Source organism: Phyllostomus hastatus, unplaced genomic scaffold (genome assembly GCF_019186645.2).
Source record: "Phyllostomus hastatus isolate PE091 unplaced genomic scaffold, TTU_PhHast_1.1 phas_contig_254, whole genome shotgun sequence".
Classification (NCBI taxonomy): Eukaryota; Metazoa; Chordata; class Mammalia; order Chiroptera; family Phyllostomidae; genus Phyllostomus; species Phyllostomus hastatus.
In genome coordinates, this window is record NW_025333810.1 from 3,485,810 (window position 1) to 3,511,521 (window position 25,712).

Consider the following 25,712-nt stretch of genomic DNA (forward strand, 5'->3'; position numbering starts at 1 on the left):
TTTTATTTCTTATTCTTGTCTGATTGCTGTGAGTAAAACTTCTAATACTATGTTGAATAGAAGTGGTGAAAGTGGACACCTTTGTCTTTTTCCTGATCTTAGTGAAAAAGCTTTTAATTTTTGCCCATTGAGTATGATGTTGGCTGTATGTTTTTCATATATAGCCTTTATTATGTTGAGGTATGCTCCCTCTGACACCTTGCTGAATGCTTTTTATCATAAATGGGTACTATACCTTATCAAATGCTCTTTGTGTATCTATTAATGTGATCATGTAATTTTTGTCTTTCCTTTAGTTTATGTGATATATTACATTTATTGATTTGTGAATATTGTACCATCCTTGCACCCCTAGGATGATTATCATTTGATAATGGCATTTGATCTTTTTAATGTATGGCTGGATGCAATTTGCCAATATTTTGTTGAGGATCTTAGCATCTGTGTTCACCAGTGATATTGGCCTGTAGGTTTCTTTCTTTGTTGTGTCTTTATCTATTTTTGTGATTAGGATATTGCTAGCCTCATAAAAAGAGTTTGGGAGTCTTCAATATTCTTGGATTTTTTTGAATAGTTTCAGGATGGGGGTTAGCTTTTCCTTAAATGTTTTGTAAAATTTTCCTGTGAAACCATCCAGTCCAGGGCTTTTGTTTGCCTGGAGTATTTTGATTAGTGCTTCAGTTTCACTATCTGTTATTGGTTTGTTTAGGCTTTCTGCTGCTTCTTGATTCGGTTTTGAAAAATTATATGTTTTAGAAATTTGTCCATTTCACCCAGGTTTTCAAATTTCTTGGCATATGGTTTTCATAGTAATTTCTTACAATCTTTTGTATTTCTCTGGTATCAGCTGTAATTTCTCTTCTTTCACATCTGATTTTATTCATTCAGTTCCTGTCTCTTTTTTTCTTGATGAATCTGGTTAAGGGCTTGTTAATTTTGTATATCTTTTCAAAGAACCAGCTCCTGGATTTATTGATTCTTTGCATTGTTCTTCCAGTCCCTATGTCTCTTAATTCTAATCTGATTGTGATTATTTCTTTCCTTCTACTTGCTCTGGGCTATCTTTGTTGTTATTCCTCCAGTTCTTGAAGGTGTAGGGTTAGGTTGTTTATTTGAAATGTTTCTATCTTTTTGAGGTAGGCCTGTATTGCTATTAACTTCCCTCTCAGGACTGCCTTTGCTGTGTCCCAAAGGTTTCAGATTGTTGTGTGTTTATTTTCATTTGTTTCCAGAAACTTTTTGGTTTCTTTCTTGATGTCATTATTAACCCATTCATTGTTTAATAACATGCTATTCAATCTCCATGAATTCGGATGTTTTTGAGTTTTGTCCTTGAGGTTGGTTTCTAGTTTCAGGTGTTTGTGATCTGAGAAAATACATGATATAATTTCAAGTTTCTTGAATTTGTTGAGGCTTTTTTTTGTGTATGATCATGTGGTATATCTTTCAAAATGTTCCATGTGAATTTGAAGAGAATGTATATTTTGCCTCTTTGGAATGAAAAGTTATATATATATATAACTTTTCATATATATATATATATATATATATACACACACACACATATAGATACATATACATATGTATACATATATATGTATATATGTATACATATATACATATACATACATATGTATATACATATATATATACATATATACATATATATATACATATGTATATATATACATATATACAATTAAGTTCATTTGATCTAGAGTATTGTTCAATGCCACAATATCCTTGTTGATATTTTGTTTAGAAGATCTATCCATTGTTGTCATTTGGGTGTTAATTCCCCCAGTATAAGTGTGTTGCTGTCCATATCTTTCTTGAAGTCCTCAAAGATTTTCCTTATATATTTGGGTGCTTCTATGTTGGGTGCATTTATGTTTATAATGTATAGGACTTCTTGATAGATTTTTCCTTTGAGTATTATGAAATATATTCTGTGTTTCTTTTTATGGCCTTTGCTTTGAAATCTATTTTTTTCTGGTAGTATTGCTACCCTGGCTTTTTTGTCCTGTCCATTTTCTTGGAATATTTTTTCCCAGCCCTTCCCTTTCCATTATGTAAGTCTTTTGTTCTGAAGTTGGTCTTTTTTAGGTGGCCTATGTGTTGGTCCTATCTTTTTATTCATTCAGCTACCCTATATCTTTTGATTGGAGCATTTAATCCATTTACATTTAAGGTTATTATTGATAAATATTTATTCATTTTTCCCTTGTACCTGTGTTCCTCTCTCTCTCTCATTCTTTTTCATCTTCTTAAAGCAGTCCCTCTAGCATATCTTGCAGTGCTGGTTTGGTGGAGGTGTATTCTTTCAGCCTTCTTTTGTCAGGGAAACTTTTTATTTCACCTTCATTTTAATTGAGAGCCTTGCTGGGTAGAGTAGTCTTAGTTGCAGGCCTTTCCTTTTCCTTACTTGTAATATTTCTTTCCATTCCCTTCTGGCTTGTAGTGCTTCTGTTGGGAAATCAGCTGCTAGCCTTATTGGAGCTCACTTGTATGTTACTATCTGTTTCTCCCTTGCTGCTTTAAAGATTCTCTCTTTGTCTTTGAGTTTTGCCATTTTAATTATGGTCTGTCTTGGATCAGGCATCTTTGGATTCATCTTCACTGGGACCCTTTGTGTTTCCTGAACTTGCATGGCTTTTTCCATCTCCAGGTTAAGGAAGTTTTCTGTCATTATTTTTTCAAACAGGTTTTCTATCTCATTCTCTTTTCCTTCTCCTACTGGTATTCTGGTGTTCCTATTATTGGAATATTGCCACATTTCATGTTGTCATGAAGTTCCCTTAAGCTATCCTTTTTAGTCTTTTATAGTCCTGCTGCTCTACCTGGGTATTCTTTCCTTGTCTTCCAGCTCACTAATTCTGTCCTCTGCTTCATCCTGCCTGCTTGTGATTCCTTCTAGTGTGCTTTTTATTTCAGATATTGTATTCTTCATTTCTTCCTGGTTCTTGTTTAGTTTCTATTTCCTTTTTCATGCTGTTGTAGTTTCCACTAAGTTCCTTGTAGTTTTCACTGAGTTCCTTGAGCATCCTTATAGACATTCTTTTGAATTCTATGTCTGATAGATTGCTGCCTCCATTTCATTTAACTCTTTACTGGGATTCTTTCATTCCTTTTGCTTGCAGCTTCTTTGTCTCCCCATTTTAGGTGACTCTTTTTTTTTTCTGCTTTACAGGATGCTCTGCTTTGCCAGCTGTCTTTGTGAGCTGAACATCTGTGGTATGGGACTCAGTAGTGTGGTCTCTTTGATTCTATTATCTGGATGCTCTAAGGTTGCCCTTTTTCTGTTTGTGTGGGCCTTCTTATTGTACTTGGGCTTTACCTGTTGGTGGCTTTTTTGTTGCTGGGTTCTCCCATCCAGCAGGCTTACTAGTAGTCACAACTCCTACCTTGTCCTGTATGCTGTTGCATAGCACCTGTTTTGAAGTGTTCACTGCACACTTTGGCTTCCAAACTTCATATCAGCTAAGATTCTGTTGGCTCTTCACTCTGTTTTTTGGAAGATCTGCTAAGTGTCCCAGTTGGGTGCATCAGTAAGTAGGCTCAGCTCCCACCTACATCACCACTATCTTCTCACTCTATATTCCTTATTTCTGACTGATTCTTTTTTATGTTTCCTATCTCTTTGTTGAAGTTCTCACTAAGTTCATCTACTCTTCCCCTAAATTCATTAAGCCATCTTATAACTAGTGTTTTGAATTCTGCATCTGATAAGTTTCCTGTCTCTATTTCATTTAGTTCCTTCTATGGAGTTTTATTCTGTTCTTTTATTTGGGCCATGTTTCTTTGTCTCCTCATTTTGGCAGCCTCCCTGTGTTTGTTTGTATGTATTAGGTAGAGCTGCTCAATCTTCTGGGCTTGGTAGAGTGGCCTTATACTAGGTATCCTGTGGGGCCCAGTAACAGAGTGTCCCAGGTCATCTGAGCTGGGCATTCCAGATGTACCCATATTAGCTGTGTGCACTCTCCTGTTGTAGTTGAAACTTGGTTATTGTTGGCACGTTAATGGGAGGGATTTATCCTCAGGTCTCCTAGCTCCAAGGACTTTCCTTGAGCACAGAGCAGGAACAGCTATGTAGGGGCAGAAACTTTCATAACATGACTTGCTTCAGCAGTACTCTGGTTCTCAAAGAGTCCACCACTACAATATATTACTCATGGAAGTGGTTGGGTGGTACTCCTGCATGGTTTAAAGCCGTCCACCAGAAGGTACAGGCCAAGTTCAGCTGCCACCTGTGCCCTGCCTGGGGCCACCCTATATGAGTGACAGAGTGGCTTGTGCTGAGTTTGGAGATGCCCAGAAGAGACCAAGCTGTGAACTGAGGCCAGCTACTGCTAGTACCAGGCCTGGGGTCACTTAGCAAGAGGTTTGGGTATGCTGAGACCAGATGTTGCTTTTTGTGGATTATGAACCTTTGAGAGTATTTAGAAAACTCCCCAGCATAAGCCAAATCCCCATGCCATTTATATGGAAAAGCCAGTGGAAACAGCTTGGTAGGCCCAAATATTTGGTAAGGTAGGATCTCAGAAATCACCATGGTAAGACAAACTATGTTAACCAGATTGATAGAAACTCACATATGGTACCCACCTCCTGGCTCTGTGTAGGGAGGGCACAGCAAAGGAACAATGGCCTCTGACAGCACTTCTGTCTGTGAGAAAGCTGCCACTCCAACCCTTGCTCTAAGGCCAAACAATTTAGTACCTCCCCATGTGTCCCTGGTGCTTTGCAAAAAGATTCTCCAGGGACAGAGCTCAAAGTGATTGGGTCTAAGTCAATGTAGAGGCCCTTTAAAAAAACACCTAGGACTCCAGCAGCAGCTCTCCCTCTCACTCAGCCACATTCTTCACTGGTTTTCATAGCCAGAAGTTATGGGGACTTCTTTCCAAGTACTGGAACCCGGGGCCTGGGGGCCTGAAGTGGGACTGGGACTCCTTGCTTTTTGGGGCAAGGGGGTAGGCTCTATAACCAAAATATTCCTCACAATTTTTATTGATTATTGTATTACAATTGTCCCAATTTTCCCCTTTGCCCCCCTCCATTCAGCCCACCCTCACTCCCTCAGTCAACCCCCACTCTGCTGTCCATGTCCATGGGTCATTTATACATATTCTTTGACTAATCTCTCCCCCCTCCTTCCACCATCCTCCTCCTCCCTACTCCCCTCTCACAGTTGTCAGTCTGTTCTGTGTTTCCACGTGTCTGCTTCTATTTTTCTCATTATTTTATTTTGTTCATTGGATTCCAGGTATAAGTGAGATCATGTGGTGTTTGTCTTCCACTGATTGACTTATTTGACTTAGCATAATAGTTCCCAGTTGCATCCATGCAAATGGAATTCCCTCCAAAAAATAAAAATGAAACTGCTTTATGACCCAGCAGTTCCACTGCTGGGAATATACCCTACTAATCCTGAAACACCAATTCAAAAGAACTTATACACCCCTTTGTTCATAGCAACACTATTTACAACAGGCAACTGTTGGACACAGCCTAAATGTCCATCAATAGATGAGTGGATTAAAAAACAGTGGTACATTTACACAATGGAATAGTATGCAGTAAAAAACAAAATAAGGAATCCCTCCCAATTTTTAATGACCTCATGTGGGTGAGGGATCAACCCATTCAGAGTCTCCACCCTTCATTCCAGTCTCAACATGGCTGCTTCTGTTTATCCTTAGTTATAGATTTTCTGTTTAGCTAGTCTTCAGGTGGTTCTGAATTATAGTTACTTCATAATTTGGTTGTAATTTTGTTGTGTTTGTGAGGGAATGTGAGTAACACATTTACCTACATTGCCATCTTGACCAGAAGCCTGGGGTAGGGTCTTCAAAATTTTTTAATATTTTCTAAAATAGACTCAAAATCTGCTTTGAGATTTTTAATAAAATCATATTATTTTATACACTTGTGATAACCTATAACTAAGATTAAGTATATATGTAGCTTGCCTAAGGAGAAACAAGATCTAAGTGACAGAATTACACAGGTAACAACATTAGCACATGTATTTACTTGATTTTTGTTTAGCTGGGCATCAGAAACTTTGTTATGAACAGACTATCCATAGGCACTTAATGAAACTTAAAAATAAGAACCTTATATAACAGTGCATTTTATGAAAATAACTAAAGGATTTGTTAAAAATACTGATTGCATATTTCCCAACAATAGCAATGTGTTTTAACATGTAAGCTTGCGTACATGAATTATTAGTACTCTAGCGATTCTAAACTATATTTCTGGGCTCTCAAAAATGGGTATTTTTTAATTCAAATTTATTAAATAAACTTTAGTATTCAGCATTATAATAAATACTTTGAAACCTCTTTAGTATCTAAACATAAAAATATTAGATCTTATTTATAAATTAATAGAGACACCTCTACTGACATGGGTAACATTGTCCAACATATGAAATTCAACACACAGTTCTCAAAACTACCTGAAGTCCCTCTATATGTTCCCTTTTCCTTTATTCTGTTTATTACATGTCATGGGTATGCCATGAATGTTCAGTCTTTTTCAAGACAAATACACAGGTCCATTTATAAAAAAAGTACTAGTGTTTATCCTAATTATTTTAAAACAGAATTTTGTATTTACAAAGTTTCTTTTAACCAAACAAATGGTTTGATACAAAAAACTAAATCAATATTTCATGTGTCTGTTATAGCATGTAGTAAGGAATATATATTGCATTTAATTTTCAAGTTAACATATAATAAGCCAGCTAACTTTTTTCTTCAGTTCAGACCTTCAAAAATATCATATACATATGCAGAGCAATGAAATGTGATTATAGGTAATGTATCTCTACTCAAGTAAATTCTCTATCAGGGTCTAGCCAAAAGATATTTAATGACTGGCTTTCTGGTGCCATTTGGTCTCTAAGTATCAGCAGAGATGTAGGTAATAACTAGTAAATGTCCTACCTCCATTTAAAAGTGGGGTACAAGGCCACTAGGGAACTTTAATCATCCTTTTTAGTGACAATCTTCTTTATTAAAGTTATCTGGCCAAGAAAAAGATATGACAAACCTTGTTACCACTGAAATACTCTAACCAATAATAATTAGGCATGTGAAACATCTGTGCTAAATGTGAGTTTTATAAGGATAAGCTTTCAGCTTTAGGAAATGATAGATATGTCCTCATTTCAAATATACACGTTCAAATTATTATTCTTGTCTGAACTTGACATACCCTGGGATTTCTGTGTGTTTGCTTTAGGAGACTCACCTGGGCTACAGATATATTGATTTAGAGAAAATGTAAGCAGCTTTAATCTGGGTGCCACAAGCTCAGAATTCTCTACTCCAGTTTCTCATTGACTTCTTTTATAGGCACTCATTAATCTTTATTGTGGCTCAGTTTCCTTATCATAAAGTGAGGTGAGGAAATATATATAATATTTTATATAGATTATATATAATACTTTATATATGTACTTAATACATATTTCATATATATAAACAATTCACAGATACACTGTAGGGAAGCAAGAGAATACAGTATAATAATGTGAGCCATTATTGTAATTTCAGAAATATTCAGATTTGAATACTTAATTTCAAAATTTTATGCATTTATTTCTTCATTCAAAATATATTTCCAAACTGTGAATGCCTAAGAATTATAAATCTCTGAGAAACAAATATGTCATTTTCAAACATCTATGCTAGAACCCGCCAAATATCCTTTTGTGAAGAGAGACAAACTAACCTATAATTCCTCCCAAAGGTATTCTTGGATAAGCAGCAGAAGAGCTATATGTAAAACAAGGTTCAATTGAAAGCTAAGTATATTCATGTCTTTATTTGCATAAGTTTTCTTCTGTTCAATGTCATCCAGGAACTACTGAGTTTAAAAGAATAAGCATAACCTTTGGAAACTATGTTTTATAATCTCCCCTTTGCTCTCAACAACATAATCTAAAAGAAGGGTTGGCAAACCATTGGCCATGGGCAAAATTTGACTCACCATGCCATCTGTTTTTGTAAATTAAGAGTTATTGAAACACAGCTGCCCTTACTCATTTATGTATTGTCTATGATAGCTTTTCTACTGCAACTCAGAGTTGAGTAGTGGTGAAAGACCACAGAGCCCAAAAGATTTACTATGCACCCCTGTGCAAATAAAAGTTGTTTATGCCAGGCCTAAATCATCATTTTCTTCTTTGACAAAGATATGATAGACAGCGTGTTGTAATGGTGAAAATGCCAATGCTCTCTTCATGTCTCAAACCTCAATTTCTTCACATACAAAGAGATGATAGGTTAGCTTTTTTTTTTTTACCTAATTATGGAAAAACTTCAGAGTCTGGGAAGTTGGGTCTAGCATCTCTTAACTATGGGGTATCTAGATATTTAGTCCCCAATTAGCTCTTTACCAATCCATGAATTACATAACTGTAAGTTGAAAGATGATGCTTGTTTCTTTACCACGGACTACTACATAGGAATCCTGAAATGGAGTATATGGAAAAGAAAATGATAGGGCAAAAAAGCTCTATCTTATTTGTTGGATCATTTGGGAGAATGGAAAACTTTTGAAACACGAGACGTATAGTGTCACTCTTCTGCTCGAGACTCTGTGTAGTAATTCATTTTACTTAAAGCAAAAGCCTTACAATGGCCTTAATAGGTCCAAAATGATCTGAAATACCCTTACCTGCATTCTCTCACCTTGTACTGCTCTCTCCTTCATTAATCCAATGAAGTCATACTTATCTCTTTGCAGCCCATGAATCACTCAGGAAGGTCAGAACATTAGGCTTTTACATGTTCCATTGCTATCTCCCAAACATACTTTAGGGGTTTGCTCAAATATCATCTTTTCATAGATGCCTCTCTTGACCACACTCTAAAATTAAAACCCATTTTTCCTAAGACACCCTCCAAATCACCCCTTCCCTATTTTGTTTTTCTTTAATAGTATGTAGCACCTTCTATAATACTTTATAATTAACTTTTTTATGGTTACTGTTTGTTGCTCTCTTTTTAAAGCTTTACAGGGGCATAAATTTGTGTGTGTGCATTGCCCTTTAATGTTTTCCAAGCATCTAGAAGAGTGTTTGACACTTAGTAGAAAGGCCTTGAAAATATTTTATGAATAAGTGAAGGGAAACCTCAAGGTAGTAATGAATGCTTATGAATGCTTAATATGTGCTGAGCCCTTTCACATTCCAAGATATGTCAATAACACACAGTGTCATTCTTTAACAAATGCAGTAAGGATCAAAACAATACCCTAAACTGTCACAAATTTGAATAGGTCTTATAAGTAAAAAAACAAAACAAAACAAAGCTTGCCACTATTAACCTGGTCTAAACCTTTACTGTCTTACAGATCCTCATCAACTTCCTCATCCTTCCATTTCTTCTTCTCTCTTTATAGACTTGCCTACATTTTCTTTACCATAATTTTATTCCTTTAATTCTTTCGTCATAATTTTTACTAACTTCCTTCAGTTACCCACCTGCAGAATTTTACTAATAACTGCTCCCTAAGCTTTTTCTAATAATAAAAGAAAATACTGTCTGTGAAAAATTTACCACACTGGTAGTCATATTAAAAGAGCTCTGTATGAAAAAATCTCTTTGAGATACTGTAAGTTTTCAGGTACCAGAGGCCAGCAGAAGAGCTAAGAGATCCATTCTAAGACATTGGAGGAATATAATGCAGCCACCCTCAATATTGGGGAGAATGTGGCATTGTAATATGGAAAACATAGATTTTTCAAGTCAGGGAAACATAGGTGTAGAACTGAATAGCAAAGATAACTCCAAATGACCCAGAAATTTGACTAATCAGTAAAAGAAAGATATAATGTAGTTTGACAAGCTAGCAGATTTGTATACCACACATTAAAAAGCATTGCCAGTCTCCAATCCTTTATAAAACAGAAGGAAAAGCCCTGATCACAATTTCAAAATATGTTAAATCAGTGGTAAACCAAAATTTAAATAAGCCAATATGTGGTTAACTACATTTTAACCTAGCTCAGCCTCCAGCTCTAACAGCCTGAAAGAAAATGTCATATATTTTCTGGGGATAAATACTATATAATTCAGCTCCTACTATTATTGAATACAAAATGCCTAGAAAAAAATAAAAAATGTAAGCCACATAAAATAGCAAAAAGATGGCTTGATGATGTAATTACAGGCAATAATTACTAGGTGATAAAAAAACTAAAGTATTATATTAGTCCACTTGAGAAGCTTTAACAAAAATACCATAGAGTAGTAGCTTATAAACAATAAAAATTTATTTCTCACAGTTCTGGATGTTAGGAAGTTTAAGATTAGAGTGCTAGCAGACTCAACATCTGGTGAGGACCCACTTTCTGGTTCATAAATGGCACCTTCTAGCTATTATCTCACAAGGCAGAATAAAGGAGCTAGGGAGCTCTATGTTGCCTCTTTCATAATAGCACTAATCCCTTTCATGAGGGCTCCACTCTTATGACCTAATCTCCTCCTATATGCTCTACTTCCTAATACCAGTAAATTTCAACATATGAAGGGACAAAAACATTCAGACAACAGCAAGTATCTACTGAAAATGGTAAATGATATGTATGATGAGATATTGAGAACATATAAAAGAACCAAAAGGAATTGTATAAATTTTAAAAATGAATTATCAAAAATGAATTCACTTGTTGGGTTTTAACAATCAATTGACATAGTCGAATAATGAATTTAAGACTTTAAGACTGATCAGTGGATTATATCCAAAGTGAAAAAGAGACAGTTTTAGTGACAATAGTGCAAAAATACTACATGTAGAAGTAATTTTATTTTTCACAACTTTTTGTAGATAAGGCTTGTATAATAAACCTACTAATAATTCTGGTTTGATAGTTTTACCATGCCCAAGGACCTATGAGAGATTAGGATAAAATTACTATGAAAGACAAAAATTAATAAAATGTATTCATGGAATTAAAAAAAATAACCTAAGCAAGAGAAAAGAGTATCTCTGATTTTGGAAAAAAATGTGATCTGTTCTGCATAATTACAATCCTGAAAGGAAAGGTGAAAGATAGAATGTTAGAAGAAGCCCTTACTGGAGTGGTTCAGTAGGTTGGGCATTGTCCCACAAACTAAAACTTCACCAGTTCAATTCCCAGTTATGTCTGGATTGCAGGCTGGGCCCCTGTTGGGGGCATGCGAGAGGTAACTAATGGATGGTTTTCTCCCTCTGTCTAAAATTTTTTAAATGTTTTTTTAAAGTTTAGAAGAAATACGTAAAGATACAATGGCTGTGGCTTTTCAGGAATTAATTGAAAGATATTAATCACAAATCCAGAATTCTTCAAACTCTTAGGCAAAATGTAATTTTTTTAATTACTAGGCACATCATAGCCAATCTGCTGAAAACTAAAATAAAAAGCAAGTCTCAAAAGAATCTAAAGCACAAAAGATACTAAATACAGCATATGGGAATCCTTCTAAACAAAAACGTTAGGAGGCTAGAACATTATAAAATAAAATCCTTACATTGCTAAAAAAGATAAAATAAAATAAAATAAAATAAAACAAAATAAAATATGAACCTAGAATTGAATACCTGGTGGAAATATTCTCCTCAAATGAAGGTGAAATAAAGACATTTTGAAATGACAAAGATAATAAAATAAAATAATTTTGCCCCAGTAGATCTATACTACACTGTAAGTTCTTCAACTGAAAGGAAGTAATAGTAAATGGAATCTTGGATATCTTCTCTTAAGAAAGGATTGAGGATAAATAAAAAGGGTAATTATAAAAAAAATACTTATATATGTTGTATACTATATACTATATCATATATGTAAAGATAGATATTTAAATTTTACACATATACATTTATATTTAAATATACATTTAGATATTTAAATATACATAAGTATATTTATAAGTATATTTTATATTTTTACTTATATAAACATAATATATATTACATATTATATATGTAAAGATAGATATTTAAATTTTTAAAAGACTAAGTAGCAAAGGAAGGGATGTTGTAAAGTCTTTACACTATGAAGTAGTACTATATTAAGAGAAGCTTAAAATTACATTACTAGAGAAACACTAATAATGTAACACAAAGTCATAGAACTAAAATGTCATTACATAAGATAAAATTGAAAACTAAGAAAATAAACACTTCACACTAAAGAAGTCAGGAAAAGAAGCACAGAGGTCAAAGAAAATTTAGGATACACAATGTGAAAGACTAAGCACAAATCAGAGCCTCTCATATTAGTTAAAAAGCAAGACACAACACACTTTAAATAAAAAGACAGGGATGTGTTGAAAATAAAAAATATTGAGGAAAAAAAAGATATAACGACCTCCAGTTTCTGTTCTGACAGAGTTTAGAGACTCATTTCTGTTCTTACATTCTTAGAAAGAGTTGTACAACTTGAAAATCAATTATTTTCTTGAACTTAAGAGAGCACTAGGTTGCAGGACAAGTCCACCCTAAAATCTGGAGGGTCTGGTACACCTAAGGAGAAATGGTTATGATCTGCTTTCCTGGACAGAAATGCTAGGGCCATAATATATTTGCTGAAACAGTTACATGGTAACTTTGACTAATTGCTGGAGGCTATTTTTTGGAGGATTAAAATGGTATAAAATAAATATCCAAAAGTCCGTACTGATACAAATAACTGATTGAATAGTGCACAAATCTGAGAAATGAGACAAATCTCCAATACAGGAAATTTCGAATAATTTATGTAGATACTCTGCAACAAAGGAGGTGAAGAATACCTCCCCACACCCACATGCAGGCTGCACATAGAGGACAGATAGGAAAGGTAGAGAAAAAGAACTTTATTGTGGAGAAAGCTGCAAATACCACATCATACAGGACATGAAGGTCAGCATCAATAGTGGTAAACTCTATTGGTACTACATACTTTTGATATAATAAAAATGACATTTCTTCTGTATTCCTTCTGCCAAAAAACTGTAACCACAGCCTATGAATGAGAATAACTTCCTATAAATTCCAGCTGAGTAACATTCTACAAAATAACTGACCAGTAATACTCAAAACTGTCAGTCATCAAAACAAGAAAAATCTGAGCAACTGACCAAGCGCAGCAGCCTAAGGAGATATGACTTGCATTTACAGATCAGTGGAAAAGACAGTATAAAAGGTTACCGTACAACCCTTACCCAGTTTCCTGTTATCATATTCTGTTAGTATGGTACATCTATTATAAAATTAAAATTTTATTTAAACAAAACAAACACGTTTTTTTAAAAAAGTGACAGTGGATTTCAGAATATCCTGATCAAGTGCAAAGAGAGATGGCTGTGAGAGACCAGTATGAATTCACAGGCCAAAAGAATAAATATAGTGGCTGAGGTGAGGCCTGTCAAAACATTCTTCTTCAGTTTTCCCAAACTAAAAATGATGTAAGATCTTTGGTTTGACACTAGTGGTTTCAGTCAAGAGTGAAGCAAGTAGAAGAATAGTTAACATTTATGCGTGAAAGGTTGTCAAATCAAACTAAAACATTGAGACTTTCTACCCATGACTGGTCTAATCTTCATAAAGTTGGCACTCTCACTGTTATCTAGCAAACCAGCTGAATGTCTGTGGCACAGCGGGCAGCCTGCACAGGCACAGACATCCGTGTGCGGACAGTGCTGCTGCAGAATAGAGAGGGATGTGGTGGCAAGGATCGTAAACCCCAGACTCAGCCTTGGGAGCAGAAAAACCTAAACCTTCAGGCAGATGGTGAAGAAACTCTTTTTCCTAAACAGGATACCTCTCTTTAAACTTCCAGGAGGCATATTTCTTACTCCCTCAGTGAGGGTGCATAAGCAGCCCATATTAAATTCAGCTGCAAATATAAGCCAAACCAAAAGGTATAAAAACAAAATCACTTTTGGTATTCAATTATAATAAAATAGAGTTAAAAAAGATATAACATGCAAACCCCAAACTCAAGAAAAATGGAATATTATTCCAAAAAAAACCTTCAAAACCAAGAATGTATTATAAATAGACTATTTCCTAAAATAAAAAAATCCGGCCCTGGCTGGTGTAGCTCAGTGGATTGGGCGAGGGCTGAGAACCAAAGTGTTGCAGGTTCGATTCCCAGCCAGGGCACATGCCTGGGTTGCAGGCCATGATCCCCAGCAACCGCACATTGATGTCTCTCTCTCTCTATCTTCCTCCCTTCCCTCTCTAAAAATAAGAAATAAATAAAATCTTTAAAATAAATAAAAATGAAAAAACCCATTTACCAAGACATTAAAATTATAAACTGTGTATCCCTAATACTTTAGAGAAGTGTATAACATATATTCTAGAAAATATAACATAATATAGAACTTTAGAATACACATTGCAAGAAATTTGCAAAACTAAAGACAAAATAGACAAATCTACAATCATAGTTGCTGATATTGACACCCCTCTCTCCCTATTTGGTAGAATATGAAATGGAAAATATGTTAGTAAAGATAAAGAGGAATTAAACACAGTATTTATAAATTTACACTAAATGGAATTGAATACACTATTTGTAAATGTACACTAAATGTGACTTTACTATAATTTACATTTCAAGTATATGGCATCCAACAAGTAGAAAGTGCTTTATTTTCAAGTGTAAGTAGAACAGTCAAGAGGGTATGCCTCAAGGTGGCCTGAGAGACAGGTCTCACTAAGTATCAAAGGACTGAAATAAATTTGAGTATGTTATCTGACTGTAATGAATTGTATTAGAAATTAATAAGAATGACATACTTTTAAAAACAAATCTCCAAATATTGAGGTTTAAACTTCATATAAATAATCATATTGAATATGTCATATTGGAGCTTGCCCTTTTATTGCTCAAAATATAATTTTTGAGATTTAGCACATTCATAGATATAACTACATATATGAGTTTCTCTAAAAATATACCTGGGTCATATATTATATTAATATTCATCTTGAAGTTGTCAAAATTTTTCTCTATTTCTTTACTACTTTATTTACTAGGTCCCAAATATCTACTCCTCACCAAGATTGCTCTCTCCAGACTATTTATTTCTATTCTGAAGGACGTCAAATAGTTATATTATTGCAGCATTAATTTGAAATTTTGTTATTACTAATGTAGCAAGCATTTTCATGTTTTATTGGCCATTCTTATTTTCTTTCTGTGAATACTTTGTATGTATCTCTTCTTGCTTTCTACTTCTGTTGAACCTATATCATTTTTTATTGATTTGTTGGAGTTCCTGTATTTCCCAAACACTCCCTGATGACATTCCTTGGAAATAACTTCTCCCAGTGTGAAGCTTATCTTTCCCCTTGTGTATGGTGTTTTTATAAAAAATGTAGATATTTAATTTAAATAAATATTTTTTGTGTCTGGATATTTTTATTTTCTAAGAAAGCTATTTCTAAACTAACGTCTTAGTAATATATTTTCTTCTCAAAGTTTTAAGGATTTGCTTTGGGTGTTTGTTTTACTAGACTAGACATTTTTACCTCTCTGTTGTTTGAAGAAGGGATCTAAATTTATATTCTTCTTATATGAATATTTATTTTGTCACCACCACTCATTAACTAATCCATAATTTTTATTCGTTTGCAATGCTACCTCTATAATATATTATTTAAATATATGGGCAAGCTTTTTTCTCTATCGTATTCCATAAATCTATTTATCAACCCCTATTGCTCTCAGTACACATTATATTAATTACTAAGGCTGCAAATGAATCTTAACATCTGGTAGGAGATACCTGTCATGCATTGTTCCTCTTCAAAATTAATTTATTTGGCTTTTGTTTCTCAGAGAAATTTTTAGGATCAATTTAGAAGGTTCCAAAGAACAGTGTCCATTTGGAGTGAAAATCAAATTTATAGATTAATTTGGGTAAGAATATGTATTCTCATGATACTGATTGGCTTTACCATCCATATAATTGCTTATATTTAGGCCTTATATATTCTTAATTAGTTTGTGATAGTTGATTGCATCACTGTAATTTTCAACATTATTTGTTTTTGGTTTTTTAAGTTTATTGTTATTATGAATCAGGTTATTTTTCTATTGTATACTTTAAATGAGATATCAGTTTTGTATAGAAATGCTATTGACTTTTATGTTGACTCTTATGTTCAAAAACCTTCCTAAATTCTCTTTTTCATTCTAATATTTTCTATGAAGATTTGAAGGAGGGTCCAGGGTAGATATTTTATTTTAAAAATACAAACAATTTTGTTAGTTACTTTCTAATTTCTATGACTTTCACCCGTGCTGTTTATCCAACAATGCACTGAGCTTTCGGTAGAGGGTGTGTCTAAACCATGAGGTTGCTGTGTGGTCTTAAACTGTGTCTTTCTTGATTGCTAGCCCAAGCAAAGAATAAGACCCAAGAGTGGTTAGATGTTTTAGTGACAAATCACGCGCTTTAAACAATTTTAAATTCAGACCTTAGTTATCCTTAAACATTTTCTCAAGGAAAATGCTGAAGATGAGCTCTCTGCATCTCTTTGTTTTCTCCCTAAGGATATGAGGAAATTGTTATAGGTGTCACTGATTCCTTAAAAAGGGATTTTACTCATCTTCATAACCCATATAATTACACATTGTAATATGTAGCAAGAGACAATAATGGCCCCAAAACTGAATTACATTTCTTTAAACTCACATAGCCCACTTGGTTAGTTTTCTTCTTTAGTTTCCCAATTTAAAAATTCTTATTTCCAACTTTCCTGAGAATCAGAAGATGAGGCAATATTACCAGATGGCAGTATTCTAGTGAATTTAAATAGTATTTCCTCTTCAAATGGGGCGTGACTTCTGTTTGCCATTATCTCTGTTACTGCTTTAGTTTCTTCTATATTGAGACAAAAAGTCACATCAAAATTCTCACCCCAGTTTCTCTTTCTCTCTCTCTCACCCCCTTTTACTCTCCCTCTCTCTCCTTTTCATTATGATAGAGTCAAGAAATAGTCAGCTTCCTACATTTGTATTTATATCCACTATTTGTATTTGAATGTTCTAACCCTCTTGTAGGATATTCTTATATAAACCATTTCTCTCTTACCAAACGCTCTCCTTTCTGAACATGGAAAACCCAATTCAGTGGAAGCACACACCCTTTTCATTCCACCAAATTCCGATAGAACATACTCTCTCCATCTATCCAAGAATACACATTTCCCCAGGATCTCTCATGGGTTCTCATATTCTCCTCCTCCCTGGTTTAATCAGCTTATCATGTCATTAACTCTTTAGTGAGCTCTGCCCCTGTGCAGCTGACCAGAAATCCTGAATATGCTTTGGTTTCTGTTACTAGTGGCTACCTGGCAGGTCCAGTTGATTCAAACACAGCTGCAGTTTAACTCGAAGGTATATAAACTTATGGATCTGCTCTTCTGGATCTGGAATTTTCTGGTGTTCATCCACGTTTTCCCCTACAATGTAGGTTCACCAGGACCTCAAGTATGAAGTAGCTTTTCTTAGGAGGTTATACATTTTGCTTGTTATATATTTCATATGAAGGGAACCCCCCAGATAATATTCACCTTAAAATTAATTTTATCTCTTTATCTGCTTCAAATGTTTTCAGTGATTACTCTTGCCACTTGTTATTTATTTGCAGACCAGTACCATTTTCCTTGTCATTCCTTACAACTTACAACAATCTCTAGTACCTTTAATCTTGCCTTATAAATCGCTCTTTCTGCCCTCTTTCTCATAATCTTGCATAGTATCCTCTGGATTGCCATGTGTGTGCACAGTTCCTGGGCAACGAGGGGCCACTACTGACCACGGCGAGCCAGCATCATTCTCCACAGCCATTCCAAGAGGGCCTATTTCATTCCAGCTTTGTGATGTGGGGCCCTTTAGTTTCTCTTCCAAGTAATAGTGGGATCGTCTCTTTCCTTGTTTCTCAACATTATTTTAAATCATTTTCTAAACAAGTCTCACACTAGCTTTCTTTTTACCTTTTGTGTTCAGTTATACTCTCTGACATTTATAAGTCAATGGTAAAAATATTTTTATGCTGTCGTCTGTCTCCTCACATGCTGAATCAGTGTATGTGTTTTATGTTATTCACTTACTACAAATGTATTTTCCAATATTACCTATATGGTCTTGTTTGGACACCATATAACCCTCTGTGGTCTTCTATAATAACTTACTTATTTTGTTAAGTAAGATTTTAACTCAAGATGCCTGCAGTCTATGGACAAATAGTCTTTCTTTAAGATCATAAATATTAGAAAGAATAATACAAGAACTTATACTCTGGATTTATATGTTCTTGAATAATTTTGTAATATGATAAAATAGTTTTAATTTTGTGCCTATTGGAGCTTATTCAAAGATTTTAAAACTGAAATATGAGGGAGGACCCAAAAAAACCTGGAATGTATTCATAAAAATTGTGTATTTATTCTTACATGTTTAAACTTCATGCTTAAACTTCAGTCACCATCAAAGTACTCTCCATTTGATGCAATATACCTGTCGAGATATTTTTCCATTGCTCAAAACAGTTTTGAGCTCTTAGATTTTGATTCCTTTTAGTGTTTCTGCCATTTTTGTTTGTTTGTTTCACCTCTTCCACATCAGCAAAATGTTCCCTTTGAGGAATTTTTCTACCCAGGGAAACAAAAATAATTTGCTCAGGTTGGTATTAGGTAATCAGGAGGCTGGGGCATGGGGGTCTTGTTGTTTTTGGTCAAGCACTGCTGAACACTCAGTGGGTTGTGGGCAAGTATGATGGTAAATCACCCATCATGAAATGGGCAAACTCATTGAAAGAGTCTTCAAAAAAATTCACTGAAGCTGAACGCAGCCTCTCACAATAATGCCAGCTGATACACTGATACAGATGGGTTCCTAGAACACACACCAAGCAGGGGAAGCCTATACTACAAGGGGCCTGCCCTCCAGAAGATAATTCTGGGTTTTTTTGGGTCCCCCCTCATAAATCACAGCTAACTTGAAAAAAGTTTGAATATTTAAATCTTATATGAATCACATTTTGGTATTTAATTTAAATCACATTTTATGTTCTTAAACATTATTTCATGAACATCTCCTCCTTTTCCATTAAATAATCTAAAATATTATATAATTTGTGAGCCTCTGTTAGGTTAGCATAACCTAATATAACCTTCGAGATCTTTCTTTTGAAATCTCAAGTATTTTAACTCCAATAAAGCTAAAACAGTGATGCTGGTTTGCAATAACTAAATAGATTTTAATTAGTCTTTTTCTATTTAATAACTAAATCAGATTACTTTGATCATTTTGTCTCTAAACACTTTTTAACTTACTATCACATGATACTTGCTTATATTAAAGGTCCTGCTCTTGCCTCTTTCTGAAATTTCATCATTATTCAGTATTTTAGTATATAATTTTCTCTTCTAAGACCTAGAAAATATTTTCAAAGAATTCACAAAAATTCTTTGTCACTTTTAATAAATTATTATGTAACATTCAAATTATTTCATAAAAACCATGTTAAGAGGAAAGAATTTCTGTGAAGAGATATGACGGTAGCTGCATCTGGGTGGAAAAGAGACCAGAGTTTATCATGGACGCAGTAGTAAGTGCACTCCCTCTGTTACTCTTTCTTCCCAAGCTCACTGACAAAGGGCTCTGTCACAAACACATAAAGTAATTTTGGGGAGCAAGGAGAAGGAACTAAACCAGCAATGTGTCTTTTCCAATACCTGTTATTTGCTGTCTCTGGCTATTCTACGTTCTGCCAGACATAAACTTCCTACTTCCTCAACCCCAGCATGACAGGCCCATTTGTTACCAGTGACCTTAGTGAACATCCCGTCAAGGTCAGAGATTTTCCACTTAAGGAACTATAAATTCTATAGGAGCACCAGATGAACATTTTTCTTTTTTTGCCAGGGAATGAAGAAGTGTTTGTTCCTGGGGATCACAACAAAATTAATAGAAAACAATTTTTCTTTTCCTGTAAAAGCAACATGAAATTCAAGCCTTATAACTTAACTTGATTAATTGGTTATTTTTTGTAACTATTATAAGTTAATTGGCTACTTAAAAAGTTAACATTATTAATTGGTAACATTTTTTTGGAGTCAGCTTGGAATTATTTTCATACTCCACTATGTTAATTTTTTGTCCAAGTCCCTTCATCTGAACATAGGTATAGTTATAGTTTACACACTAATATTAGTTCTAAAAGCAAATGCTTATATTTAATTTTAATCATTTATATTTAATTTTAAACATGAGACAGGGCTTATAAAGTACTTAACAAAGTGTCTTTGACATCACAATATATTCAATATATTTAACTCATGTTGTTTGTTATTATTATCTTGGAGTTGATTTTATATAATCAATAAAGGGCATATTAGTATTGTACTGTGACATGTTAGCTTTGGTTTCTTTCTGGGAATATTATTTTATATGTAACAGTAGTAAATATAAACTAATTACAGGTAAAGTCTAGTTATAAATAGTAAAACAAAATAGTCATATATCATAATTATTAATAATCCAGTACTAAAACAGATGACAAAATAGAGCCCAGCATGAAAGTATAGTTTTTCATAAACATTGCAGACTTCCTGAGTCAAAAGGAGTCAAAATAATAGCCACAGGCTATTGTGTAGCTAACTCTGAAATTAAAAACAGAAGGAAGCATCCACAGTCCTCATTTCAACCATGCTCAAGCAAGATAGACATTGAATGAAATGAAAAGATTTAATATTTTCTGAAACAGGAAGGAAGATGCTAAGAAGTGTTACTGTTATATCAGTATACTAAAATTCTACAAAGAGTACCTAATGACCATTTGCTGATTAAAGATTAATCATCTTGAACTTTAAAAAATCTGTTAAATGTTGATAGTTATGATTTTTTAGTGGAATTATCCTATTTTAGTGAAATGTTATATAACAATATTACTATATTAAGGATAGAAAAATTGCACAGACTAGGGGTTTTAGACCAAGACTCTAAAGGAAGAAAGAATATCTCAACTTATAAATGTTTAAAGGAACTATAGTTTAGTTGGGGTCTGGATAAAAGAGAAGACATTCTGGCTAATAGTAACATTATCCTAAGATCACAAAGAGGGACCTGCCATTTATTATGTTAAATGTACCAATTGATGAAGGGATTGGTTATAATATATATCTGTCTTCAGACAAATATAACAATAGGAAATGTGATCATGCCATATTTGCAGGGAGACTAACATGTTAGGATAGGTAAAGTGGTAATCTGAGAGGTAATTTGATTTGGTGAACTCCAAATGACTTTGGAGACTGCACATGAAATTTTGATGAGTGGTCATAGCTAGGTTAGAAAAGCCAAAGATCAGACTCCATACTTTGGGCTGCTTGTATTTCTTTGTCTTTTCCTAATGCCTTCAAAAGATACATTCAGTCTCTGAGAAAGAAAATTCTAAGTGAAGTGAAACTTAATATATTAAACAATATAATACCACTGTCTATAAGCTCACATTTGTCAGTTTTAACTTGTTATTCTTCTATATGCAGGAAAAAGATTCTCATTATCTCTTTGTTCTTTACCAAACAAATTAGAATACTATGAGGTCTGAGAGTTGGGTAAATCAAATAATATGAAGCATAGGGATACTACCTTTAAAAAGCAAATTCAAAGTTTAAGTGAATAATAGCTAGACAACATAAAGGCAGACAAACATGAGCCTTTTGAAAACTTAGTCATAGAAGCAGGGCACTTCGATTATTTGAGAAAAAAAGTTCACACTTAAAGAATACATAACATGTTATTTTGTGCAACCAGTATAGTCACTGATACCCATCTGCTCCCAGGACTAAATCTAAATTCCTTACATTGGTCTAAATCTAGTACTTCTTACCAGTTCCCTATTCAAACATTTATTCAAGGAAAACTGTCTAATGCACTTGCCCTGAAAATACTCTTGTGTGTGCCCTGATATTAGTATTTGCTCACAATTTATGTCTTTTCTAGAATGCCCCTCATTTTTCTCCATGCTCAGCTAAAATCTGCCTTTTCTTCCCAATGCAGGTCAAACCTCATTTCATCTTTAACGTTTCCCCTATCATTTCATTCCATGGAATTCTAGGTCTCTTTTAACGTCTCCCCGCCCTGGCTAAGATGTCTGTTGTTAGCCTGGAACAGGCTCCAAGATGAGACCGTGGACAGCTTGTCTTTGGAGACCTGACATTCAGTGTGATGCTTTGTTTATACATGGACATGTAATAAACATTTTGTAGGGAAGGATGCTGAGGATGAAATGAAGTGTGACAAAATCTTATATGCAGATATACTACATATAGAACACTCTACAAAAAATTATTCCTTGACAAGCCAAGACAATCCTAAAGTCAACTATATGTGGATAATCTTTACATGTCTATAAATCCTACTGTAAAAAGGGGGCTATGTTTCTTTAGAAGATTGCAAGAAAAAAGATAAGATAAATTAAATTTGGAGTATTGACATCTAGTCAAACTTATTATGGACTTGGCACCAAGCTAAGTGCTATTGGGGAAGGGCAGAAGGAATCAATGACTATTCAACTGTTCTCCTGTTTTCTTAAAATGATTTTATCCTCATTTATTTTCATCCTACTCCATGTTAAACAAAAAATACACAGATTAGAGGAACACATTAGACTCACTGACAATAATGTAGACCATGTTCTCTAGTGGCTTCAGCTATCTATAGCTCTAAAGGAATATACACACATGTATATGTAATCTTATATAAAAGAATATATTTATATATAATCTTAAGGTTGCTGATTCTTACAAATAAAAAAGAAAAAAGGTTAAATATCATATTTTATATCATATGTGAAGTGAATAATTTCCCACAAAATCACTTAATTAGTACACCTATAAAATAACAGGCATGTCCATTATTAAATAAGAACTGAGCTGGCAGCAATGAGAAAATACCAGTGTTAGTGAATCACAAAAGAAAATATTGTATGGTATTCAATGAAAAGTGTGTGGCTTATATATTTCTTTTATACGGAGAGGCATGTGCTGTTTTCAGATGACAAAAAGAAAGAAACTCATTTTGCCACATGAAATTTTAAACCCTCTCCTATCACTAGGGTAATATTGATGTCTGCAGCATAAAACACAGCCCACAGATGCAAGTGGCGCAGAGAAGGCAAACAATCCATGTGAGCACAAACGGGGCTCCTCTAGTTGGCCATAATGCATTCAGTCATGTGGCTTTGAAAGACAAATATCCAAAATAAAAATCAAACTCTGAATTAACATCAGGTACATTTTATTCACACAGAATTTTTTAAAATACATTAAGTAATTAATTTTTGTAGCTAGGGTTGTTCATAGTGAATGTGGCACTGAAACAATCCAAAGCTTCCATCTCAAAATCTCTTCAATGTTTAAATGAACACATTTTAAATGAATTAAACTTTCTGATTATTTGAATTGTAAAATGCTACTAGTATGTTGAATAGGCAAAGCATTTGTCATTAGTGTAAACTTGTGAGCAAAGGGGGACTTTTACACTGATTATAAGCAGCTCATGAATTCCTGGAAAGTCAAGAGAATCAGGCTTGGGAGCTACGCAGCCAAGGGTAAAACCCAGCCAAGAGGATAATCCCAGTGTGGCCAATTTCCCTCACACTGGACACTGCAGTGCAGGGCAGTGTGTGCCACACTTAGAATGCACAACCAATTCCTTTCTTTAGAATACATAGTTTGTGTGCACATGCGTGTGTGCATGTGTGTAGACACAATTATATCTATATACAAACTATACATATAAAGATTATCAAATTCATGTCAAGTGCCTTTCAACAGTGTGGTTTTTTGGTCTTTCTTTTTTTAAGATTTTATTTATTTATTTTTAGAGAGAAGAGAAGAGAGGGAGAAAGAGGGAGAAACATTGACGAACAAGAGATGTATCAATCAGTTGCCTCTCGCACATCCCCTGCTGGGGACCTGGCCTGCAACCCAGGCATGTGCCCTGACTGGGAATCAAATTGGTGACCTTTTTGGTTTGCAGGCCAGCACTCACTCCACTGAACCATACCAGCCAGGGTGGGTTCTGGTCATTCTTACTATAGCCTTTGATGTTTTCTTAAGGTCCTGAATTAAAAGAACACTCCAGATACTGATATATATGTTCAGGGTGGATAAAATAGGAAAGAAGCAGTTTATTTATGGTTTATTTGCATTCTCTAAGAAACAATTTTGGGATCTTTCCTCATACCCAGCCCTGAAAGTTGGAAAGAGGAGAGTCAGGCAAATTGAGGTTCATGGACCTGGTGTAGGGTGCAGGACCTGTGCAGGTCCCTTCTCTCCCCTCCTTCTTCTGACTTAGACAAAATGGTGCCACTTTGCCATTTCTGGAGGAATGTTGTTAAGGGTTAAAAGTGGAAATAATACCAAGTTAAGGATGCAATGTGCAGACAATCACAAAAGTGGAACCAAAAAGCAGTAAGGGACCCAAGGGAGCTAATGTCTTTAACATTCGTAACAGGTGCCCCTGAGATTAAACCCTGATTTCTGAGGGTGGGGAGAAAACATTATTTAAATTCTCATTCAACATAATGTTTTCCTCCAACTTAAATCTCATTCTGTACAAAAAAGGATTTTTACTTTATACCAAAAAAGGGTTGTTTATAGACTTTCTCTTTTATAATTATTCAAGTGCTAGCAATAATAAGTGATGGTACCTTTTTCCATTCTTATTTCTATCCACAGTCCTTTGTCTCCAGTAATTCATCATTCTGGTGATATAACTCTCTTAAAAAGAAGACATAAGACAGTTTACTGTGATAAGAAATTGTTTTTATTCTTTTTTGTTGTTTTGTTTTACTTTTATTACTAAAACCTGTTAAAATTTACTACATGTTTTAAGAAGAAAGATGATTGTAACAATTTTCAGGTTAAGGTGGTTAAATTACAAATATGGAAAATATCTACAGTTTAACAAATGCAATCAGTAAATGACATAGCTATCTTTAGTTTTCTGGTGATAATATTATATACTGGCAAAATTTAAATTTAGACAGCCTTCTAGTTCATCAAAGAGTAAGGGTGGTCTACAAAACATATTTAAAAATGTTTATCAAAGAGTATAGTTTTAGAAAATGGGATAAATTTTCTTTATTTGGACAAAGAAAATTATATTAAGAAAAGAAATTATAGTGAAAGATATGCATCTATAATTAACTTTTGAGCTCAGTGTGGTTTTCCACTCTTATATGAAAAACATAGAGGCTATTAGATTTACAGATATTGATGACAGAACAACCCCTCCTGCAACTAAAACATTTTGTTCATGGATATTGACAGACTTGGAATAAAGATATCTGGTGAAGTCCTCCTGGACTGTCTCGGTCAACAACACTACTTACTAAGTAACAAGATAGAATTGGTCCCCAGATATGTCCGACTCATGTTTCCACTATGAAACATGATGGTTATTACTCAATTGTGCTATTTCATTACAGTACCTCCTCTCCTCAAAAAAAGATTGCAAAATCACAGCAATCACAATATGCCCTTCTGTTATTTAGGCAGCAGATTTGTTTATTTAATAATTCTTGATTTGAATATTTTGTCTCAGAGGCTTTGGAGGACTCTCTGAGTTACAAAGTAGTCATGCAGACCTCAGAGGTGTGGCAGTATCATCCCTGGGGTGCTATTTTCTCTTCTTCCAAACT